The sequence below is a fragment of the Mobula birostris genome, chromosome 12 (genome assembly GCF_030028105.1).
Source record: "Mobula birostris isolate sMobBir1 chromosome 12, sMobBir1.hap1, whole genome shotgun sequence".
NCBI classification, from domain to species: domain Eukaryota; kingdom Metazoa; phylum Chordata; class Chondrichthyes; order Myliobatiformes; family Myliobatidae; genus Mobula; species Mobula birostris.
Genome location: NC_092381.1, coordinates 7861093 through 7885351, shown reverse-complemented (window position 1 = coordinate 7885351; position 24259 = coordinate 7861093). Strand labels below are relative to the sequence as shown.

The following is a 24259-nucleotide window of genomic DNA, read 5'->3' as shown; positions in this document are numbered from 1 at the left end:
CTGGGGCAGCAGGCTGAGGGTAGCAGACACCAACAGGATCAACAATCTCATTCGTAAGGCCAGTGATGTTGTGGGGATGGAACTGGACTCTCTGACGGTGGTGTCTGAAAAGAGGATGCTGTCCAAGTTGCATGCCATCTTGGACAATGTCTCCCATCCACTACATAATGTATTGGTTGGGCACAGGAGTACATTCAGCCAGAGACTCATTCCACCAAGATACAGCATAGAGCGTCATAGGAAGTCATTCCTGCCTGTGGCCATCAAACTTTACAACTCCTCCCTTGGAGGGTCAGACACCCTGAGTCAATAGGCTGGTCATGGACTTATTTCCTGGCATAATTTACATATTACTATCTAATTATTTATGGTTTTATTACTATTTAATTATTTATGGTGCAACTGTAATGAAAACCAATTTCCCCCGGGATCAATAAAGTATGACTATGACTATGACTAATCAACAATCCATCTACTCTGCTTTAAACACTGTATGCTGAATCACTCGGCCTGCACAGCCCTCTGCGGCAATGAATTCCACGGGTAGGTGGGTGCACAGCACTGAGCACCATTGCCACAAGAAAGCAGCTCTCATCATCAGGGACCCCCCCACCACCCAGGACATGCTTTCTTCACTCTGCTGCCATTGGGCAGGAACTACAGGAACCTCGGGGCCCACACCACCAGGTTCAGAAACTGTTACTACTCCTCAATCACCAGGCTCTTGAACCAAAGGGGATAATTTCACTCAACTTCACACCCCAACACTGAGCTGATCCCACAACCTACAGACTCACCTTCAAGGAATCTTCATCTCATGTTCACAGTATTATTTATCTACCTATGTTTTGTTGTTATTATTATTGTGTTTGCACATTTGTTTTCGTCAGCCTTTGATTGGGTAGTTTTTCATTGATTCTATTGTATTTCTTTGTTCTACTGTGAATGCCTGCAAGAAAATGAGTACATTCAGTGGCCACTTTGTTGGGTACAGGAGTGGAACCCATATGACCTTCTGCTGCTGTAGCCCATCCACTTCAAGGTTTGACGTGTTGTGGATTCAACGATGCTCTTCTGCACACCACTGTTGTAACACGTGGTGATTAGAATTACTGTCACCTTCCTGTCAGCATGAACCAGTCTGGCCATTCTCCTCTGACCGCTCTCATTAACAAGGCGTTTTCACCCACAGAACTGCCACTCACCCAATTTTTTTTTGTTTCTCACCATTCTCTGTAAAGTCTAGAGACTGTTATGCGTGAAAATCCCAGGAGATCAGCAGTTTCTGAGATACTCGAACCACCCCATCTGGAACCAACAACCATTCCACAGTCAAAGTCACTTAGATCACATTTTTTCCTCGTTCTGATGTTTGGTCTGAACAGCAACTGAACCTCTTGACAATATCTGCATGCTTATATACATTGAATTGCTGCCACTTGATTGGTTGATTAGATATTTCCTTAATGAGGTGTACAAGTGTACCTAATGAAGTGGCCACTGAGTGTACTTACGTACTTTGATAATAAGTTTACTGTGAACTTTTGATTTTGAACTTTGTGTATATTAATGGTGCTGGGGTAGAGATGGTTGTGAGTTTCAAGTTCCTAGGTGTAAATATCACCAACAATTTGTCCTGGTCCAAGTCATGTGGACACTATATGGTCTCTATTTCCATAACACCATAAGACATAGGACTGAATTAGGCCATTCAGCCCATTGAGTCTGAATTGATTCGAATTGATTTTATTACTTACATTCTTCATATACATGAGAAGTAAAAATCATCTAAATGCGCAATGTGCAATTTATAGTAATTTGTAATAAATAGTATGTACAACAGGATAGTCAATATAATATAGAAATACAATTGTATCAGCATGAATTAATCAGTCTGATGGCCTTGTGGAAGAAGCTGTCCCGGAGCCCGTTGGTCCTGGCTTTTACACTGCGGTACTATTTCCCGAATGGTAGCAGCTGGAACAGTTTGTGGTTGAGGTGACACAGGTCCCCAATGATCCTTTGGGCTCTTTTTGCACCTCTGTCTTTGTAAATGTCCTGAATAGTGGGAAGTTTACAACTACAGGTGTGCTGGGCTGTCCGCATTCAGAGTCTCTGCAGAGTCCTGCGATTGAGGGAAGTACAGTTCCCATACCAGGCGGTGATGCAGCCAGTCAGGATGCTCCCAATTGTGCCCCTGTAGAAAGTTCTTAGGATCTGGGAGGCCCATACCAAACTTCTTCAACCATCTGAGGTGAAAGAGACGCTTTTGTGCTTTTTTCACTACACAGCCGATTATGTACAGACCATGTGAGATCCTCGGTGATGTTTATGCTGAGGAACTTAAAGCTGTTCACCCTCTCAACCCCAGATCCATTGATATCAATAGGGGTGAGTCTGTCTCCACTCCTCCTGTAGTCTACAACCAGCTCCTTTTGTTTTTGTGACATTGAGGGAGAGCTTGTTTTTTTGATACTGCTCTGCCATTCCATCATAGCTGACTTGTAATGCCTCTCAACCCCATTCTACTGCCTTCTCCCCAAAACCTTTGATGCTCTGACTATCAACCTCCACTTTACATATGCCCAATCACTTGTTCTCCACAGCTGTCTATGATATTGGATTCCACAGATTCACCTCCATCTGTCTAAAGAAATTCCTCTTCATCTCCGTTCTAAATGGATGTCCCTCTATTCTGAGGCTGTGCCCTCTGATCCTAGGCTTCCCCTCAACAGCCACTCTATCTAAGGCTTTCAATATTTGATAGGTTTTGATAAGATTCCCCCCTTGGGCCCAGAGGCATCAAATGATCTTCATATTGTAAACCCTTTCATTCCCAAAATCATTCTCATGAAACTCCTCTGGACCCTCTCCAATACCAGCACATCCTTTTATAGATAAGGGGGACAAAACTGCTCACAATACTCTAAATGTGGTTTGACCAATGCCTGATAAAGCCACAGTATTACTTAGATAACAAGCTACACACATAAAAGTTGCTGGTGAACGCAGCAGGCCAGGCAGCATCTCTAGGAAGAGGTACAGTTGACATTTCGGGCCCAGATGCTGCCTGGCCTGCTGCGTTCACCAGCAAATTTTATAAGTGTTGCTTGAAATTCCAGCATCTGCAGATTTCCTCCTGTTTGTGTATTACTTATATATTTGGTTTTATATTTTAATCCTCTCAAAGTGAACTTTACCATAGTATTTACCTTCCTCATCACTGACCCAGCCTGCAAAGTAATCTTTATGAAATCCTTCATGAGAACCCTCAGTTCAAAAGTAACCTCTGCTTATATGCCTTCCACCAGAGTGCATCACTATACATTTCCCAACACTGTATTCCATCTGCCACTTCTTTGCTCATTCTCCTAATCTGTCTAAGTCACTCTGCTTCCTCAACACTACCTGCCCCTCCACCTATCTTCTTATCATCTCCAAAGTTGGCCACAAGCCATCAATGCCTTCATCCATATCATTGATATATAATGTGGAAAGATGCGTTCCCAACAGTAACCCCTGCAGAACACATCCATCACTGGCAGCCATCTAGAAAAGGCCCCTTTTATTCCCATTCCTTGCCTCCTGACAGTCAGCCAATCTTCTGTCCATGTGACAATAATGAAACACTACACTTACCACACATTAAATAAATCAAAGGGAGGGTAACTTCATTCTCCCCAACACTGAACTGTTCTTGTAACCTACGGACTCACTTTCAAGGACTCTTCATCTCACGCTCTCCATATTTTTTGCTTATTTATTTATTATTATTATTTCTTTTTTCTCTCTATTTGTATTGGCAGTTTATGTTGCACATTGATTGTTTGTCCATCCTGAGGGGTACGGTCTTTCGTTGATTCTATTGTGTTTCTTTCTATTTGCTGTGAGTGCCCGCAAGAAAGCGAATCTCAGGGTTGTAAATGGTGACGTATATGTACTTCGATAATAAATTTACTTTGGACGTTGAACTGTAGTGATCCTGAAGATCAGAGGTACCCAGCCTGGGTCCATGGACCCCTCAGTTAACGGTAAGGCTCATTGGCATTAAAAAGTTTGGGAACCCCCGCTGAAGATGAAAGATACTTGTGTTTCAGTATCTCATTGGGACACTCAAAAAGTGACTCGCGTCTCATGGTTCTATTCACACACAAGGCCCTTTATTGTTTCCCTCATCCACACAGAAGCCATTGATAACTTGCAGTGCACATTCTGCACTTTATAGCCCCCTAAAACAAACCATTGTCAATTCAATTGCATTGCGAGAGTGTCATTGTCTCAGATGAATGAAACAATGACATGAATGAATCAGATGAGTACAATCCTCACCACGAGGACTACAGTGTTTGACGATTTTACCAATTTCCATCTCCTGCTTCCCAGACTGTGAGAGACTTTCCAAAACAAGAAGCAGATATCACTAGGGCATACGTCAGGGATACAGTTGAAGAGCCGAGAGGTAATGTTGCAGGTATATAGGACCCTGGTCAGACCCCACTTGGAGTACTGTGCCCAATTCTGGTCGCCTCACTACAGGAAGGACGTGGAAACCATAGAAAGGGTGCAAAGGGGATTTACAAGGATGTTGCCTGGATTGGGCAGCATGCCTTATGAGAATCGATTGAGTGAACTCAGCCTTTTCTCCTTGGAGCAACGGAGGATGAGAGGTGGCCTGATAGAGGTGTACAAGATAATGAGAGGCATTGATCGTGTGGATAGTCAGAGGCTTTTTCCCAGAGCTGAAATGGCTAGCATGAGAGGGCATAGTTTCAAGGTGCTTGGAAATAGGTACAGAGGAGATGTCAGTGGTAAGTTTTTTTACGCAGAGAGTGGTGAGTGCATGGAATGGGCTGCCGGCGGTGGTGGTGGCGTCAGAAACGATAGGGTCTTTTAAGAGACTCCTGGATGGCTACATGGAGCTTAGAAAAATAGAGGGTTATGGGTAAAGCCTAGATAGTTCTAAGGCAGGGACATGTTCGGCACAGCTTTGTGGGCCGAAGGGCCTGTATTGTGCTGTAGGTTTTCCATGTTTCTAACTTCCATAAGACCATAAGATATTGGAGCAGAATTTGGCCTTTCAGCCCATGAGGTCTGCTGCACTATTCAATCGTGGCTGATTTTATTTCGACTCCCCTCTCCTGTCTCTTCCACAAACCCTTACCCAATCAAGCATCAAACATTGCAACTTTGTTTCCCATTCCTGTCCCAACATGTCAGTCTGTGGCCTCCTCGTGTGCCACTTTCAATGTGGATAAGCAACACCTCATATTCCGTCCGGGTAGCCTCCAGCCTGATAGCATAAATATCAATTTCTCCTTCTGGTTAAAAAAAATTCCCTCTCCCTCTCCTCATCTTCTATTCCCCACTCTGTCCTCTTATCTTCTCACCTATCACTTCCCCCTGGTGCCTCTCCTCCTTCCCTTTCTCCTACGATCAACTTTCCTCCCCTATCAGATTCCTTCTTCTCCAGCCCTTTACCTTTCACACCCACCTGGCTTCACCTAGCATCTTCGAGCTATCCTCCTTCCCCTCCCCCCCCACCTTTTTATTCTGGCATCTTCCCCCTTCCGTTCCATTCCTGAAGAGTCTCAGCCCAAACTGTTGACTGCTTATTCATTTCCACAGATGCTGCCTGACCTGCTGAGTTCCTCTGGATGTGTGTGTTGCTCTGGATTTCCAGCACTAGCAGAATTTCTCATGTTTAAGAATCTACTCATTTCTCTTTTATTGTTATTTATTGTGTATTTACTTTTTCATTGTTTAATTGATTTGTTCTTTTTTCACATATTTTTTACCATGCCCAAGGTCTGCTCTTTATCAAATTATGGTATTGCTTTCAACTGTTGTAATTATATGTTATAATTATGTGGCTTTGTCAGTTTTAGTCTTGGTTTGTCCTGTGTTTTCTTGTGATATCATTCTGGAGGAACATTGTATCATTTTTTCATGCATGCATTTCTAAATGACAATAAACGAGGACTGTGTGTCCTCATAATCTAATCTAATCTAGTCTAATCTATTGGGTGTTTGCAGATGGCTCTCCACATGGCCTTAGATCACTGGGACAATAAAAGCACTTATGTCAGAATGTTGTTCATTAACTATAGCTCAGCGTTTAATGCCATCATTCCCAAAGTCCTGATTGATAAGGCACCAACCTGGGCCTCTTACCTCTCTCTGCAACTGGATCCTTGACTTCCTAACTGAACCACAACAATCTGTGCAGATTGGTGATAATATCTTACTGCAATGATTTACTGATTTACTTTTTTTCTCTATATTATCATGTAATGTATTGTACTGCTGCTGCTAAGTTAACAAATTTCATAACATATGCAGTGATATTAAAACTGATTCTAATTGCCTTTATTGTTGTGTGTGTGTGTGTGTGTGTGTGTGTGTGTGTGTGTGTGTGTGTGTGTGTGGCTGCCTGCAAGAAGATGAATCTCAAGGTTGTATACAGTCAGCATACAATGATAATAATCAGAATCAGATTTATTATCACCGGCATGTGACGTGAAATTTGTTAACTTAGCAGCAGCAGTTCAATGCAATACATAATGTAGCAGAGAGAAAAGAAAATAATAAATAAAATAAAACATAATAATAAATAAACAAGTAAATCAATTACATACATATAATAGTTGTTTTTTACTGTGCAAAAACAGAAATATCATATATTAAAAAAGTGAGGTAGTGTCCAAAGCTTCAATATCCATTTAGGAATCAGCTGGCAGAGGGAAAGAAGCTGTTCCTGAATCACTGAGTGTGTGCCTTCAGGCTTCTGCATCTCTTGAACTTTGATATACAGTCAATGACCTGGCCTCCAAATCTGTCTGTGGCAATGATCTTCACAGAAACACCACGCTCTGGCTACAGAATTTCCTCCTCATCATGTTAAATTGCTCTTGGAGTTGGTTAAAAGTTGGCACAATATTGTTGGCTGAGGGCCTGTATTGTGCTGTATTGTTCTATGTATCAGATGGCATTGATGCAAGGAGGTTGAATCACGGCTAAGATACAAAGGGTCCATGCTGTATGACATTGACCTCCAAGTTCTGCTCCGTGAAGCCCTGGCTCCCCATATCCCTTGTGTTTTAATTGATCTACCCTATTCAAAAACCATCAAGCCTTCTGTAGCGACTACTCAAACAAACTAACACCACTTAGAGGCTAAGCACAGGACATCAATCCTGTGTGAAGCAGTTTTGATCCAATCCAATAAAAAGGGTTCACAGTCAAAGATAGTATTCGATCCTTTATTGAGAAACAAGCAAAACAAACAATCTCGAAGTGAAACTAAAATTAGCAATATTACAAAATAAACAGTTGGTGTTCTTAAGCTTTCTTCAACATAATTAAACTATTTTAGACCATAAGAGTATAAGACAAAGGAGCAGAAGTCGGCCATTTGGCCCATCGAGTCTGCTCCGCCATTTTATCATGAGCTGGTCCATTCTCCCATTTAGTCCCACTCCCTGGTCTTCTCACCATAACCTTTGATGCCCTGGCTATTCAGATACCTATCAATCTCTGCCTTAAATACACCCAATGACTTGGCCTCCACTGCTGCCTGTGGCAACAAATTCCATAGATTCACCACCCTCTGACTAAAAAAAATCTTCACATTTCTATTCTGAATGGGCGCCCTTCAATCCTTAGGTCATGCCCTCTTGTACTAGACTCCCCCATCATGGGAAACAACTTTGCCACATCCACTCTGTCCATGCCTTTCAACATTCGAAATGTTTCTATGAGGTCTCCCCTCATTCTTCTAAACTCCAAGGAATACAGTCCAAGAGCGGACAAACGTTCCTCATATGTTAAACCTTTCATTCCCAGAATCATTCTAGTGAATCTTCTCTGTACCCTCTCCAATGTCAGCACATCTTTTCTTACAAACATTTGTAAATAAGGAGACCAAAACTGCCCACAGTACTCCAAGTGAGGTCTCACCAGCGCCTTATAGAACCTCAACATCACATCTCTACCCCTATACTCTATTCCTCTAGAAATGAATGCCAACATTGCATTCGCCTTCTTCACCACCGACTCAACCTGGAGGTTAACCTTAAGGGTATCCTGTACGAGGACTCCCAAGTGAAGTTAAGCAATTATTGCAAAGATAGGTGGTTAACAAAAAAAGATACTATTCCCAGCTCAAAACACTAACTGACCTAATGTGACTAACTACCATATGAACACATTACACAAAATACAATGCAGAGGAAAAATAGGTACATGGCTTCTACACCTTCAGTTCTGGCCATATTTGACCAGCTCTCTGTAGCTATCCTTCCTGGGGAAGATTAGGCGACATAACAGCCAGATCAAACTCTACTGGGCCACTCTCCAAAGAAAGCCCTTGTTCAGCACCCAAGTCATCTCTGCCTCCCGCAGGAAAGAACCTGCATTTCCCTAGCACCCTTCTCCTCCATTTGGGTCCACAGCAGAGCACAGAAAGCATTGCACATTGAGGTTAACTAGATTACGACTCAAGCATTCCTTTTATTTTACTTGTACACAAGGAAAACAGCATGGGCCTCTGTTACCCACACTGTTCTGAACAGAGAACTGCTATTTTCAGAGAGAATTGGCTTATCAGTTACAGATATTAATTATTGTAAATTGTATATGTTTGAAATTGTTACTTGCAAGATCAATCACCACTCACAACGGAGGTGCTAAAGTCAATAGAAACTGCAAGTAGACAGCAATGGCATGTTTAAGTTAGTAAAGACAATTCAGGTGTTAAATCATAGGAAACATCTGCAGAATCTTGTGTTTATTACTTAATTTTAAATACCATTTATATAGATAATTTCAAAACATAGCGTGAGCTCTAAGGAGAGGTTGCACAAACTTGGGTTGTTTTCTCTGGAGTGGCAGAGGCTGAGGGGAGATCTGATAGGGTTTATAAGATTATGAGGTGCATAGAGTAGACAGTCAGCGTCTTTCCCCCCAGGGTCAAAATGGCTAATTCTAGGGGACATGCATTTAAGGTGAGAGAGGATAGGATCAAAGGAGATGTAAGGGGCAAGCTTATTATTTTTCTCACACACACACACACACAGAGTTGTGGGTGCCTGGAATGCACTGCCAGGGTGGTGACACAGGCAGATCCAATATAGATGTTCAAAAGATTCCAGAGAGGCAAATGAATATACAGAAAATGGAGGGATACAGACATTGTGTAGTCAGAAGGGATTAGTTTAATTGCCAATTAAATTGCTACTTTAATTAGTTTGGCACAACAAAGGGCCTGTTCCTATGCAGTACTGTTTTATGTTCTATAAGTACATTGAAGTAGTACAAGGTAAAAACAATAACAGAATGCAAAGTGAGTGTTACAGTTACAGAGAAAGTGCAGTGCGGGTAGACAAGATACAAGGTCATAATGAGGTAGATTGTGTACCATGGAGTTCAGAATTAGATTTAATATCACTGACTTATCTGACATTCTGTGGCAGCAGTACAAGACATAAAATCAATACAAATTACAAAATAGATTGTGCAAAAGAGGAATAGTGTTTATAGGTTCATGGACTATTCAGGAATATGATAGCATTTGGGGGCATGGGAAGTGGTTTCTGAATCACTGAGTGTGGATCTTCAGGCTCCTATACCTCCCCCCTGATGGTACTATTGACAAGGCTATGTACAAGAGACCATAAGACTTGGGCCAAGAGATCAGAATTGGGCCCGTCAAGTCTGCTCCGTCATTCCAGCATGGAATGACGTCCTTTCAATAGCTTTTTAACAATGGAAAACACAATTGTGGAAAGTTACATTTATACAGAAAGAAACTGGAAAGGGTAACTTACACCTCAGTGAGACTTCCAATCCTGGTTAAGAAAGTTGCCTTCCCTTCAGAGGACTGACAAAAATAATGTCTTCAGAGTTGGCCAACAGGCCAAAACAAGCAGGAGGTAACCATGATTTGCCCAGTTGCTGCCCCAGTCACACTCCTCAGTCCTGCCATCCCCAGCATCTCCTGACCAACAATATTCTTGTGACATCATCCACATTATTAACAAAATAAGCAACAACAGTAGCACTAACCCAGACCAACTGGTCAGGCATTACATCTCCACCAGGAACAACCCCCTGCAAAACAGAATGTGGCAGGTTTTGGTGTCGTCAGGCTGCGACAACCTGGTTCATACTGCGTATTATCATAACCTCTTCACTTTATACACACTAGGGATTTGCGGATCACAAACAAGAGAAAGTCTGTAGATGCTGGAAATCCGAGCAACACACACAAAATATGCTGGAGGAGCATCTATGGAAAAAAAAAAAGAGTACAGTTGATGTTTCGGGCCAAGACTCTTCAGCAGGACTGGAGAAAAAAAGATGTGGAGTACATTTAAAGGTGGGGGAGGGGAGGGAGAAACAAGGATAGGTGAAACCCGGGAGGGAGAGGGGTGAAATAAAGAGCTGGGAAGTTGATTGGTGAAATAGATACAGGGCTGGATAGGGGAGAGTCCAATAGGAGGGAACAGAAGAAAGAAACAGGGCGGGGAGCAGCAGAAGGGGGGGATGGGCAGGTAAGGAGATAACATGAGAGAGGGATATGGGGATGGGGAAGGTGAAAGGTGGGGGGGGTGATGAAGTGGGGCCATTACCAGAAGTTCGAGAAATCAATGTTCATGCCATCAGGTTGGAGGCTACCCAGACGGAATACAAGGTGTTGCTCCTCCAACCTGACTGTAGCCTCACTACAACAGTAGAGGAAGCCATAGATTAACAGATTGAGATGGGAATGGGAAGTGGAATTACAATGGGTGGCCACTGGGAGATCCCGCTTGTTCTGGCGGTTGAAGTGTAGGTGTTCGGCGAAGCGGTCTTCCAATCTACGTTGGCTCTCACCAATGTACAGGAGGCCACACCAAGAGCACCAAACACAGCGTATGACCCCAACAGACTCACTCACAGGTGAAGCGTCGCCTCACCTGGAAGGACTATTTGCGGCCCTGAATGGTAGTGAGGGAGGAGGTGTAGGGACAGGTGTAGCACTTGTTCCGCTTGCAAGGATAAGTGCCAGGAGGGAGATCAGTGGGGAGGGACAAATGAACAAGGGAGATGCATGGGGAGTGATTGTGCAGATGGCGGAAATCTGGAGTAAGACACACACAATGCTGGAGAACTCAGCAGGTTAGGCAAATTCTATGGAAATGAATAAACAGTTGACGTTTTGGGCCAAGACCCTTCATCAGGACTGGAAAGGAAGGGGAGGAATCCAGAATAAGAAGGAGGGAGAGGGGAAAGAGAACAACCTAGAAGGTGATAGGTGAAGACATGTGGGTGAGGGAGGGGAGATGATAGGTGGAAAAGGCAAAGGGCTGGAGGAGTGGCCTCATCATGGTGGAACAGGTGGCCATGGACCAACATGTCAGAACAGGAATGGGGATAGGTATTAAAATGGTTAACCACCAGGAAAATCTGCTTTTTGGGATTGGATCAGAGGGGCTCAAAGTGGCCCCTCAATTTAGGTTGGATCTCACCTCACTTTTGGGTGGGTGTTGTCTTCAAACGCTTGAGCTTGTTATGGTCAGGTAAGGTATGCATTTTAGAGTCATAGAAACAGGCCCTTCAGCCTATCTAGTCTGTGCTGACCATTAATCAGCCAAGTCCCATCAACCTACACCCAGGCCATAGCATTTAATATGTTGGAATCAACACTATATTCACTACTTAAGCTGGCAGCTCGATCCACAATCTCACCACTCTCTGAATGCAGAAGCTCCCCCTCACGTTCTCCTTAGACATTTCATCTTTCAGCCTTAATCCATGACCTCTAGTTGTAGCCCAATCCAACCTCAGTGGAAAAAGCATGCTTGCATTTTCAGAATTTTGCTACCCCTATTAAATCTCCACTCAATCTTCTATATTTTGTATCCCAGAGCTCTCTCTCGGTCAGGACGTAGATCCACTGGAACAATAACATTCCCTATTTTCCTTCTTTTCCTGTTGGAGGGTCAAGACCTTTGGTTTAAGGTCAGAGGAATGTGCTTTAAAAGGGATCTAAAGGTGAAAGTTCTTCTTTGTGGATATCACTCCCCTAGACTGAGTGGAAACCCCTGCCGGCTTTTTTAATCACCAGGGCAGAAATGTCTAATGCGAGGGGACATTACTTTAAGGTGCTTGGAGGAAATTATAGGGGGAATGTTAGAGATGATTTATTTTTCACACAAAGAACGTTGGGTTCATGGAACACACTACTGGGGTAGTGGGAGAAGCAGATACATTAGGGGCATTTAAGAGACCCCTTGATAGGCACGTGAAACTGGAAGGCTATGGAGGAGGGTAGGGTTTGATTAACCTTAGAATAGGTTAAAGGGATAGCACAACATTCTGGGCTGAAGAACCTGTACTGTAGTGATCTACATTCTCACTGCCTTGGTAAAGCAGCCAATATAAAGACCCTGCTTACCCTGGACTTTCTCTCTTCTCTCCCTCCCGTTAGACAGAAGATGTGAAAATTGGTAAACCTGTACCCTGTCTCAAGAACAGCTTCTATTGCACTATGCTGACCTTTTCCCTAATCACATTTGCCATATATTAGGATTGCATCTTCTATATCCTGCCTATTTTTATGAAATGCCTCCTAATGATGACGCATTTAAACAAAACCCTAGTAGAATAACATGGGAGTCCTCACCTCATGATCTACCTCATTATGGCCCTCAAGATTGGATACTGTGCTGAGTTGGAGTCTGGCCCCTCCTGTCAGTGTTTGCTCTGTGGAAGACAAGTGTTTGTCAGTGCTGCCCTCCAGTGTTTGCTCTGTGGAAGACAAGTGTTTGTCTGTGGTTGCATTTGCGTGAGATGAGAAACTGCTGCGGGTTTGTTCTTACAGAAACGTGGCTCCAGGACAACACCCATGCATCGTCAATCTACAGGCCATGACACTCAGGAACTTGGGCTATATGTTTTAATGTTATACTTTTTGTAACTATATGTTTTTCTGTTGTCATAATTATACGTGCTGTGTGCTGTCTGTGACTGTCGGCACTGTATTTCGCACCATGGCCTCAGAGGAACGCTATTTCATTCGACTGCATTCATGTGTATTGTTCAATGACAATTAAACTTGAACTTAAGATAAACACAAGGGATTTTGCAGATGCTGGAAATCCAGAGTAACGCGTACAAAATGCTGAAGGAACTCAGCAGATCAGGCAACACGTATGGAAGTAAAAACAGTTGACGTTTCAGGCCGAGAACCTTCTTCAGTATATAAGAGTATTTAAGACATGTTCAACATTGTTAAGTGAAATTTCCAAGTTTCAAGTTCAAGTTCAATTGTCATCCAACCATACATCAATACAGCCAAACAAAACAGTGTTACTCTGGGGCCAAGGTGCAAAACACAGTACCAACAGTCACACACAGCACAAGACAAACATAACACATATAAGACAGCAGTAAAATACAATCAGACAAAAAAATAGTCCAAGTCCCTGAGTCCACAAATGTTGCAGCAGTCAGCAGTCAAACACAATACATCTTGTCTTCTGCTAAGCAAACAGCAGAGGGCAGCACTGACTCCAACATGTACGCTGCGCCACACCACCTCCAGCCCTCCAGTGGAGCTCAACAATAATTGTTACTCTGAATCCAATGCAGCCCTCAAAAACACAAACACAATAAGACACACAGAACACAATAATAAAAAAGCACAATATAAATAACTTACATACATTGATTGTATGTACATTATTGTACCTTGCACCTCATTGGCTGCCTGCACTGCACTTTCTCTGTAACTGTAATACTTTATTCTGCATTGTTTTTGTTTTTTTTATTATTGTGTTCTTTATCTAATTGTGTTTTTTTTGTGCTGAATCGAATCCAGAGCAACAATTATTTCATTCTCCTTTACACTTGTGTACTTAAATAATCTTGATTCACTGATGTGATGCAAAACGAAGTTTTTCACTGCACATCAGTGAATGCGCCAATAATAAATCAATATACCAATTTAAGAATTTCCTGCAGAGGTCCAACTTCCATTAACCTACCTCCAAAACTTCCTTAGATTGTTCCTTCGTTGGTGAAAGTTCGAAGAACCAGTTAGTCGCTACCCTCACACACAAAAGGAGGTCACCTCCTTCTCCCCTTTCTCCCATGGTCCACTCCCCTCCCCTATCAGATTCTTTCTTCTCCAGTCCTTTACCCTTCACCCACCAGCTTCTTACTTCATCCACCCCCCACCCACCCACCTGTCATCACTCATCACCTTCTATATCAATTAGTTCAGGTGGTTTAGAGCAGAACCATCCGCACGCCACCGGGTTCAGAAGCAGTTCTTACCTCTCAACCGTCAGGCTTCTGAACCACCAAACTGATTACACAGCCACTGGACTCTAAAGCTCATGTTCTCCACATTTATTGCTTATTTATTTGTTATTATATTTTATTCTCTTTTTTGTATTTGCTCAGTTGGTTGGCTTTGCGCACTGGTTGTTTGTCCATATTTGTCGTATGCAGTTTATCATTGGTTCTATCGTGTTTCTTGTATTCACGGTGAATGCCCACAAGAAAATAAATCTCGAGGTTGTATAGAGTGACATATATGTATTTTAATAATAAATTTATTTTGAACTTTTTCAGAACGATGGAAACTTCCTTCGAGACGAGGCCCATTTTACCGGCGGTGAAATGTAGTAAACAGTGAGTGAAGGACAAGGACAGTTGTGGACAAAATATTTGTTTACTCAGTAACGGAGATTCTGCAGATGCTGGAAATCCAGAGCAACTCACACAAAATGCTGACAGGAGCTCAGCAGCAGGCCAGGCAGCGTCTATGGGAATGAATAAAGAGCCGACATTTCGGACCCTGACCCTCCTTCAGGACTGGACTGGAAGGGGAAGGCACCAGAATCAAAAGGTGGGAGGGTGGCGGCGGAAGGCGAAGAAAGATGGCTGGAAGCTGATAGGTGAAGGCAGTTGGGCAGGAAAAGCAAAGGGCTGAAAAGGAAGGAATCTGATAGGACAGGGGAGCGGACCATAGGAGAAGGGAAAGGTGAGACCTGAGTGGGGAATAGAAGAAGAGAAGGGGGGGGGGGAGGGAAAAATGTTTATTCAATTATCTGGGAGCCAATGGCAAACATTCAATCGCCATACTATTGAAGGTAATGCACAAAGCAGATCAGGCAGTATCTATGGAGAGGAATAAACAGTCAATGTATCAGGATGAGACTCTTCATTAGGACTGGAAAGGAAGGGGGCAGAAGGGGGGGAATACGAAGGTGGGAGGAAATGAAGGAGTACAAGCTGATGATTGATGAATTGAATTAAACTGAATTGACTTTATTGCTTACATACTTCAAATACATGAGGAGTAAAAATCTTAACGTTATGTCTCCGTCCAAATGTGCAATGTGCAATTATAGTAATTTATAATAAATATTATGTACAACAGGATAGCCAATATAACATAGAAATACAATTGTGTCAGCATGAACTAATCAGTCTGATGGCCAGGTGGAAGAAGCTGTCCCAGAGACTGTTGGTCTTGGCTTTTATGTTGTGGTACTGTTTCCTGGATGTAGCAGCTGGAACAGTTTGTGGTTGGGGTGACTCGGGTCTACAATGATCCTTCAGGCCCTTCTTACACAGCTGTCTTTGAGGGAAATTCACATCTACTGATGCGCTGGGCTGTCCGCACCACTCTCCGCAGAGCGCTATGATTGAGGGAAGTACAGTTCCCATACCAAGCAGTGATGCAGACACTCAGGGTGCTCTCAGTTGTGCCCCTGTAGAAAGTTCTTACAATTTGGGGGGCCATACCAAACTTCTTCAACCATCTGAGGTGAAAGAAACGTTTTCACTAAGTGAGACCAGGTCAGAGGGAGATCCATGAGTGGGGAACAAGTGGTGGTTGAAACAGATACATGAGGGCAATTTAAGAAACTCTTAGGTAGGCTCATGGATAATAGAATTATGGGATGGTTATGCAGGAGGAAAGAGGTTTAGAGAGCTATGGGCCAAAGGCAGGCAGATGAGATTAGCTCCTTGGGCAACACTGCCAGTATGGACCAGATGTGCTGAAGGGCTTGTTTCCAAGTTTTATGAGTCTATGACTCTAACACTTTATTAAGTACACTTGTATACCTGCTCGTTAATGCAAATATCTAATCAGCCATTCATGTGGCAGCAATTCAATGCATAAAAGCATGCAGACATGGTCAAGAGGTTCAGTTACTGTTCAAACCAAACATGGGGATGGGGAAGAAATGTGATCTAAGTGACCTTGACCATGGAATGATTGTTGGTGCCAGACAGGGTGGTTTGAGTATCTTAGAAACTGCTGGTCTCCTGGGATTTTCACTCACAATGGTCTCCGGACAAACAAAAAAAGATCTATTGAGCAGCAAGTTCTGTGGGTAAAAATGCCTTGTTAATGAGAGAGGATTGAGGAGAATGACCAGACTGGTTCAAGCTGACAGGAAGGTGACAGCAACTCAAATAACCACACGTTACAACAGTGGTGTGCAGAAGAGACAATAAGATATAGGAGCAGAAGTAGGCCATTCGGTCCATTGAGTCTGTTCCACCATTCAATCATGGCTGATCCATTTCTTCTAGTCATCCCAACTCCCCCGCCTTCTCCCCATACCCTTTGATGCCCTGGCTAATCAAGAACCTAGCAATCTCTGCCTTAAATGCACCCAATGACTTGGCCTCCACAGTTGCTCGTGGCAACAAATTCCACAGATTCCACCCTCTGACTAAAGAAACTTCTCCACATCTCTGTTCTAAATGGACGTCCTTCAATCCTGAAGTCATGCCCTCTTGTCCTAGGCTCCCCTATCATGGGAAATAACTTTGCCATATCTAATCTGTTCAGGCCTTTTAACATTCACAATTCTCCTATGAGATCCCCCCTCATTTTCCTGAACGCCAGGGAATACAGCCCAAGAGCTGCCAGAAGTTCTTCATACAGTAACCCTTTCATTCCTGGAATCATTCTTGTGAATCTTCTCTGAACCCTCTCCAATGTCAGTATATCCTTCTTAAAATAAGAAGCCCAAAACTACACACAATACTCCAAGTGTGATCTCACGAGTGCCTTATAGAGCCTCAACATCACATCCCTGCTCTTATATTCTATACCTCTAGAAATGAATGCCAACATTGCATTCACCTTCTTCACCACTGACTCAACCTGGAGGTTAACCTTTAGGGTATGCTGCACAAGTCCCTTTGCATCTCTGTATTTTGAATTCTCCACCCATCTAAGTAATAGTCTGCCCATTTATTTCTTCCACCAAAGTGCATGGCCATACACTTTCCAACATTGTATTTCATTTGCCATTTCTTTGTCTATTCCCCTAAACTATCTGACTCTCTGCAGGCTCTCTGATTCCTCAACACTACCTGCTCCTCCACCTTTCTTTGTATCATCGGCAAATTTAGCCACAAATCCATTAATCCCATAGTCCACATCATTGACACACATTGTAAAAAGTCTAACGGTCCCAACACTGACCCCTATGGAACTCCACTGGTAACCGGCAGCCAGCCAGAATAGGATCCTTTTATTCCCACTCTCTGTTTTCTGCCAATCAGCCAATGCTTCACCCATGCTAGTAACTTCCCTGTAATTCCATGGGCTCTTATCTTGCTAAGCAGCCTTGTCAAAGACCTTCTGAAAATCCAAGTACACCACATCCACTGCATCTCTTTTGTCTATGCATGTAATTTCCTCAAAAAATTACAGTAGGTTAGTCAAGCAGCATTTTCCTTTCAGGAAATCAGGCTGGCTTTGGCCTATCTTATCATGTGCCTCCAAGTACTCCGTAATCTCAACCCTAACTATCGGTTCCAACAACTTTCCAACCACTGATGTCAGGCTAACAGGTCTATAGTTTCCTTTCTGCTGCCTCCCACCCTTCTTAAATAGCAGAGTAACGTTTGCAACAAGAGCATCTATGAAAGTACAACACGTTGAACCTTGAAGTGGATGGGCTACAACAGAGGACCATGACATACACTCAGTGAACACTTTATTAAGTACAGAAGGTATCTAATAAAGTGGCCACTGTGTGTATACATGACTACAGGCTAATGTGGCCAATCCTTGACTGCTACCTCAGCTAAGTGACCAAAGGACAATAAAAAGCAGTAACAGCCACATCCTGTGAATAAGTAAATTCTAAAAATATTGTGATGACAACTCACATCTTCTCAAACAGGAAGATTTGCTCAACCATCAACCCTGGTTTGTCCAGAGACCCCTATACTTAACTTAAATACATAATTACACAAGTGATTAAAAATAGCCTATTAGGTCAGAAAATTCCCCTCTACCTTCTAAGGATTGGTCGTCTTAATTCTGGTGACAGAGTCATACAACTTGGAAGCAAGCCATACAACCCAACTCGTCCATGCCTACTAAGTTTATTATTCAACCCTGTTATGTTTTTGTAACTCCGAAACATAAAACTAATCGAAACAAAAACACAGAGCTGGTGATAACACATCTATTTTGTTCTTACTTCAGTGAGGCGCATACTTATGACGTAGTGGGGTAATGACATACGCCATTCACATCCTTTTACATGCAACCCATAGTGAGTTATATAAACAACAAACATGATTAATCAAACAATTTACTCAAATATTACTGAAATATTAAAAACAGAACAAAGCCCACACATGTATGCAGCTATAGAGGTGTGCAAGAAAATGAGAGGTGACCTGATAGAGGTGTATAAGATGATGAGAGGCATTGATCGTGTGGATAGTCAGAGGCTTTTCCCCAGGGCTGAAATGGCTAGCACGAGAGGGCATAGTTTTAAGGTGCTTGGAAGTAGCTACAGAGGAGATGTCAGGGGTAAGTTTTTTTTATGCAGAGTGTGGTGTGGAACGGGCTGCCGGTGGTGGCGGAAACGATAGGGTCTTTTAAGAGACTCTTGGATGGCTACACGGAGCTTAGAAAAATAGAGGGCTATGGGTAAAGCCTAGGTAGTTCTAAGGCAGGGACATGCTCAGCACCGCTTTGTGGGCCAAAGGGCCTGTATTGTGCTGTAGGTTTTCTGTTTCTATGTTTAAACAAAACAATGTTCCTCAGGGAGCAAGGTGCAAAACATATACCACATACTACACATAAAATAATACTAACAGATAATAAAAAGGTATTCTGTAGAAGTCGTAAACACAAAATACTCTGCAGATGCTGGGGTCAAAGCAACACTCACAACACGCTGGAGGAACTCAGCAGGTCGGGCAGCATCCGTGGAAACGATCAGTCAACGTTTCAGGCCAGAACCCTTCAGAGTGTTGTGAGTATTATTCTGTAGAAGTACAAGTTGCCAGAAAATGCATACAAGATACATAGTTAAATACACAACAGTATAATTCTACTGGTGCTGTCATGAACAATGTGTACTGGGTGGTAGCAGGGTGCTCAGAAGTCTCACTGCCTGGGAGGGAAGGAAAGTAGCTGCTACACAGTCTAACAGTCCATGTTCTAATACCGTGGTACCTTCTGCCCTGATGGTAGGAGATCAAAGCGATTGTGATTCTGATGGAAGGGGTCATTGGCAATGCTGAGGGCTCTGCGAACACGTGGCCCAGTGAGTTAGTGCCATCTGCCTGCCTTTGGCCCACAGCCCTCTAAACCTCTCCTATCCATATACAGACCACGGTGACCTTTACACATTGCTAATGTCCTGCCTCAGCTGCTGTCTCTGGCAGCTCATTCCAAATACTCACCACGCTTGCATAAAGAAGCTGTCCCTGATGTCCCTTTTAAATCTCTCATCTCTGTACTCTTGCTTTTAAGCAACACCCTCCCTGGGGTAAAAAAAGACCATCAGCTTTCAACCTGTCTGTGCTCCTTATGGTCTTATAAGCCTCTGCAAGGTCACTCCTCAATCACCTACATTCTATGCAACCTCTCCTTGTAACTCAGGCCTCCATGTCCAGGAAACCTTCTGTCTCTATGCATCCCAACTTATCCACGCTGACCCATCTATATCAATCCTGCTTACTGACTTTCACTGCTCTGAGGATGTATCTTCAATGTTGAAAGGCCAAGGTAGTATAGATGTGGAAATTATGTTTTCTATTATGTGCGAGTCTCAGTCCAGAGGGCGCAGCCTCAGATGTCCATCGAGGAGGAATTTCTTTAGCCAGAGAGTGATGAATCATTGCCACAGACGGCTATGGAGACCAAGTTTTTGGGTATACTTAAAGCAGAGGTTGATAGGTTCTTGATTGGTAGGGCTGTTAAAGGGTATGAGGTGAAGGCTGGAGTATTCTCTATACAATCCTGTTATCCATATAAATTAGTTAATAATTACCAAATTAAACATCCGCCTTCACAACATCTAGATCAATATGGGGAAACTGTCATCCAGCATCCTGGTGAATCTCCTCTGCAGTGACACATACAAAATGCTGGAGGAACTCAGCAGGTCAGGCAGCACCTATGGAAGGGAATGAACAGCAGACTTTTCAGGTCGGGACCCTTCACTCGTCCTAATGAAGAGTCTCATTCGGAAATGTCGATTGTTTATTCATTTCCATAGAATAACCTGCTGATTCCTCCAGCATTTTGTGTGTGTTGCTCTGGATTTCCAGCATCTGCAGAATCTCTCATGTTTATGAATCTCCTGGAGACCAGACAGACAGACACACACACACAATGTTCATCTACTCTCACAAACGGATCTGAAGCGAAATTGCAGAAACCAGGGCTGTTCATCGAAGAAAAAGCAGTAACCAGTTGTGTGTAAGTCCCCAAATCCCAACAATTCTTTCCTGCCCCGTTTCTACCCGCTGCCATCTCGTGTTACCCCTCAGAACTCCCCTGGTCAGCAAAACTGCCCAACACGGGTTTAACCCAGGAGGGAATGGGCGGTGTGGTGCCGTCCCCACCCTCGCCAACACGGAAGTTGAGCGGACGCCTTTCTCCCCGCCCCCTCCTATTATGTAGGAGAGGCCGCCGGTTACCTGGTTACCGAACCGGAGCAGCACCAGGAAGCGGGCACACTGTCTGAAACCGTACAAAGAACACCGTTCCCTCCACCCTGTCGGAGAGAGAGGAAGGGAGGGGAGAATGGGGGAGAGGGTAGAGAGGAGGGGAGAGGAGCGTGGGGTGGAGAAAGGAGGAGGGGGAACGGGGAGGTGTAGGAGGTGATAGGTGGGGAGTGGGGAGTGGGGGCCGTCAGAGTGGAGGATGGGGGAGATGGGGGACCGGAGTGGCAAAGATGGGGTACTGGCGGAAGTGAGGGGAGGATGAAAGGATGGAGATAAGAGGGAGAGGGGAAGAGGGGAGGACAGCACCGCGGGTATTCTGTTTTTATTGACCATTAACAAGTGAAATAGACCAGACAGGATAACAAACCGCCCGCCGGCTGCTTCAGATGAGCTGAATCGCAAATACAATCACCGTGCTCTCAGCAAGGTTACAATCACCTTGTTAAAATGTTGCATTAAACATCCCTGCACAGGTTCCCTGTGATATTTCTGTTACAACGTTATAGCTAGCTCCGCTGTTGATTCAACGTGTCGCATTAACCCGATACGTTATTACTGTTTCGCACTGTTACAATGGACTGGCAGGAGTCTCTATGCCTTACCACCGTTGGAGACCTCGGTTCCGCTCCCGCTCTCTTCGCTCCGGCGCTCGGTTACTACCCGCTGAGCAGACACATCAACACAGGCGCTTTAACCGAGAGCCCCGCCCGGATACAATCGTCTCCCGCACGCCTTCCCTGCGTATTGGATTCCCTGCTTATTTGATCATAGCGATTCCAAACGGCTCCTGAATCAATGGGCGGAATACTGGCGGGGCTTGGAGCTTTGGGAAGGGCGGGACTACTCTGAAAGCCCAGCCCTGGCCCGCTCAGGTCTGCAGGATCGCCTCCTCATCGCCCTGTCTTTGCCCTTGCGTGTTACGTGGGTCGCGGGTAGCAAGTGGGCGCATATTCCCTCGCATAAGCGCCAGAAATTACGTGCAATGCGTTCGCCCTGTCATACGGGGGGGGGGGGGTGAGTTAGCTCAGCTCTCTGAATTTAAATGTCCCTGAATAGACAATGAATCAACCCATGAACACTACCACACTATTTTGCTTTTTTTTCATATATATATATATAGATTTGTAATGTTTTATATAATGCACTGTAATGCTGCCGTATACAACACACTTTGCGATGTATGCCGGTGATAATAAACCTGATTCTGCCCCGCCCGCCCGGAGTTGTCAAGTTGAAGCCCCTCCCACGCCCCCTCACTCACCCAGATAGTCCCGTCTCTGGGCTCTCAGTCATCCGACCTTCCACTCCACCGGGACTCGCCGGTCACAGGACTTTGATCTACATCCCAGCTCCCTCATTTAGCGGACGATGTTAGGGTGACAGACCAGGACGTCGGTCCCTGGAGTGAAGGAGGCTGAGGGACGGCCTTACCGAGGTGCTCCGTTGGCCGGGGTCAACCGTGAGTGTTGCGTCCCGGCTGCCTGTGTAAAACGCAAGCCGGGACAGTGTTGCCCATGTGGCAAGCTCCCCCCCCCCCCCCGCCCACCCGCCACCCGCCACCCGCCACCCGCCACAGTTTGTTACCAGCGGCGTGGAGTTGCAGGAGCTGCCAGTCAGTATTGAACTCAACGGAGGGATTCCATCTCCGGACTTCTCCTCGGGGTTTATTCCCCATGAGTGGGTATAACAGCGAGGTAGCAGAGATTTGCGATCAGAGTTTCCCTTCTCCCAGATGAGCTGCCAAACGTGGCTGACGAGCCCCATCTGCCCGGGGTGACCTGATCATCATCACTATGTGCCGCGTCGTATGACGTGCGCGATCAAGATCTTGACCACGATTGTTCTTGACAATTTTTTCTGCATAAGTGGTTTGTCATTGCCTTCTTCTGGGCAGTGCCTTTACAGGACGGGTGACCCCAGCCATTGTCAATTCTCTTCAGAGATTGTCTGCCCGGCGTCAGTGGTCGCATAACCAGGAGACTTGTGATATGCACCGGCCGCTCGTACAACCATCCACCACCTGCTCCCGTGACTTCACATGACCCTGATTCGGGGGCGGGGGGCTGAGCAGGTGCCACACCTTGCCCGAGGGAGACCTGCAGGCTAGCAGAGGGAAGCAGCGCCTTACACCTCCTTTGTTAGAAACGAATCTCCACACCGCCACCCAGGTAACCTAGCAGAGTATATAAAATCATGAGTTCAAAAGTTCAAAGTAAAATTTATTATCAGGGTACATACATGTCACCACATACAACCCTGAGATTCTTTTTCTGCGGGCATACTTAGCAAATCTAAGGAACAGTAACTGTCAGCAAGATCAATAGACAACAAACTGTGCAACTGCAGATATAAATACATAGCAATAAATAAACAGCAGGAAATAACAAGATAAAAGAGTCCATAATTGAGTGTAAACACGAGGAAATCTACAGATGCTGGAAATTCAAGCAACACACGCAAAACGCTGGTGGAACGCAGCAGGCCAGGCAGCATCTATAGGAAGAGGTACAGTCGATGCCTCGGCCTGAAACGCCGACTGTGCCTCTTCCTATAGATGTTGTCTGGCCTGCTGCGTTCACCAGCATTTTGTGCGTGTTCCGTAAATGAGTGTAGTTAGTTTGAGAGCCCGACGATTGAGGGGTAGTAACTGTTCTCGAACCTGTTGGTGTGAGTTCTGGGGCACCTGTACCTTCTAACTGATGGCAGCAGTGCGAAAAATGCATGGCCTGGGTGCTGAGGATCTCTAACGATGGATGCTGCTTCTCTATGGCAACGTTTCATGTAGATGTGCTCAGTGGTTGGGAGGATTTTATCATGAAGTCCTGGGCTGAATATATTACCTTTTGTAGGATTTTCCATTCAAGGGCATTGATGTTCCCATTCCAGGCCAAATGCAGCCAGTCAGCACACTTTCCACCACACAGCTATAGAAGTTTCCCAAGGTTTTTAATGACATGCTAAATCTCCGCAAACTCCTGGGGAAGTAGAGGCACTGTTGTGCTTTTGCTGCCATTATTTTTATATGATGGGACCAGGACAGGTCCTCTGAGATAGTGACACCCAGGAACACCCATGAGGGTTGTAAATGGATGGTCACTGTCCATTCCCCAGCACAAGTGAGTCCCAAACTCAGGAGCATCGACTAGGGTGAGAGGGGAATGATTTAAATAAGAGAGACTTTTTTTCACGGAATGTGGTGAGTGTATGGAGCAAGAGGAAGTAGTTGAGGCAGGTACAATAGTATCTTTTAAGAAGCACTTCT

At 44.4% G+C, this 24259-nt stretch overlaps 1 protein-coding gene across 1 annotated transcript in view; it reads right to left on the bottom strand.

Moving 5' to 3' along the window:
• Window positions 1–21894, bottom strand: part of ttll7 (tubulin tyrosine ligase-like family, member 7) — a 214661-nt gene extending 192767 nt beyond the window's left edge. The window contains exon 1 of the mRNA XM_072274584.1: window positions 21600–21894. The gene's annotated coding sequence lies outside the window, so the exon portion shown is untranslated. The remainder of the gene's footprint in view (window positions 1–21599) is intronic.
• Between the last annotated feature and the right edge of the window lie 2365 nt (window positions 21895–24259).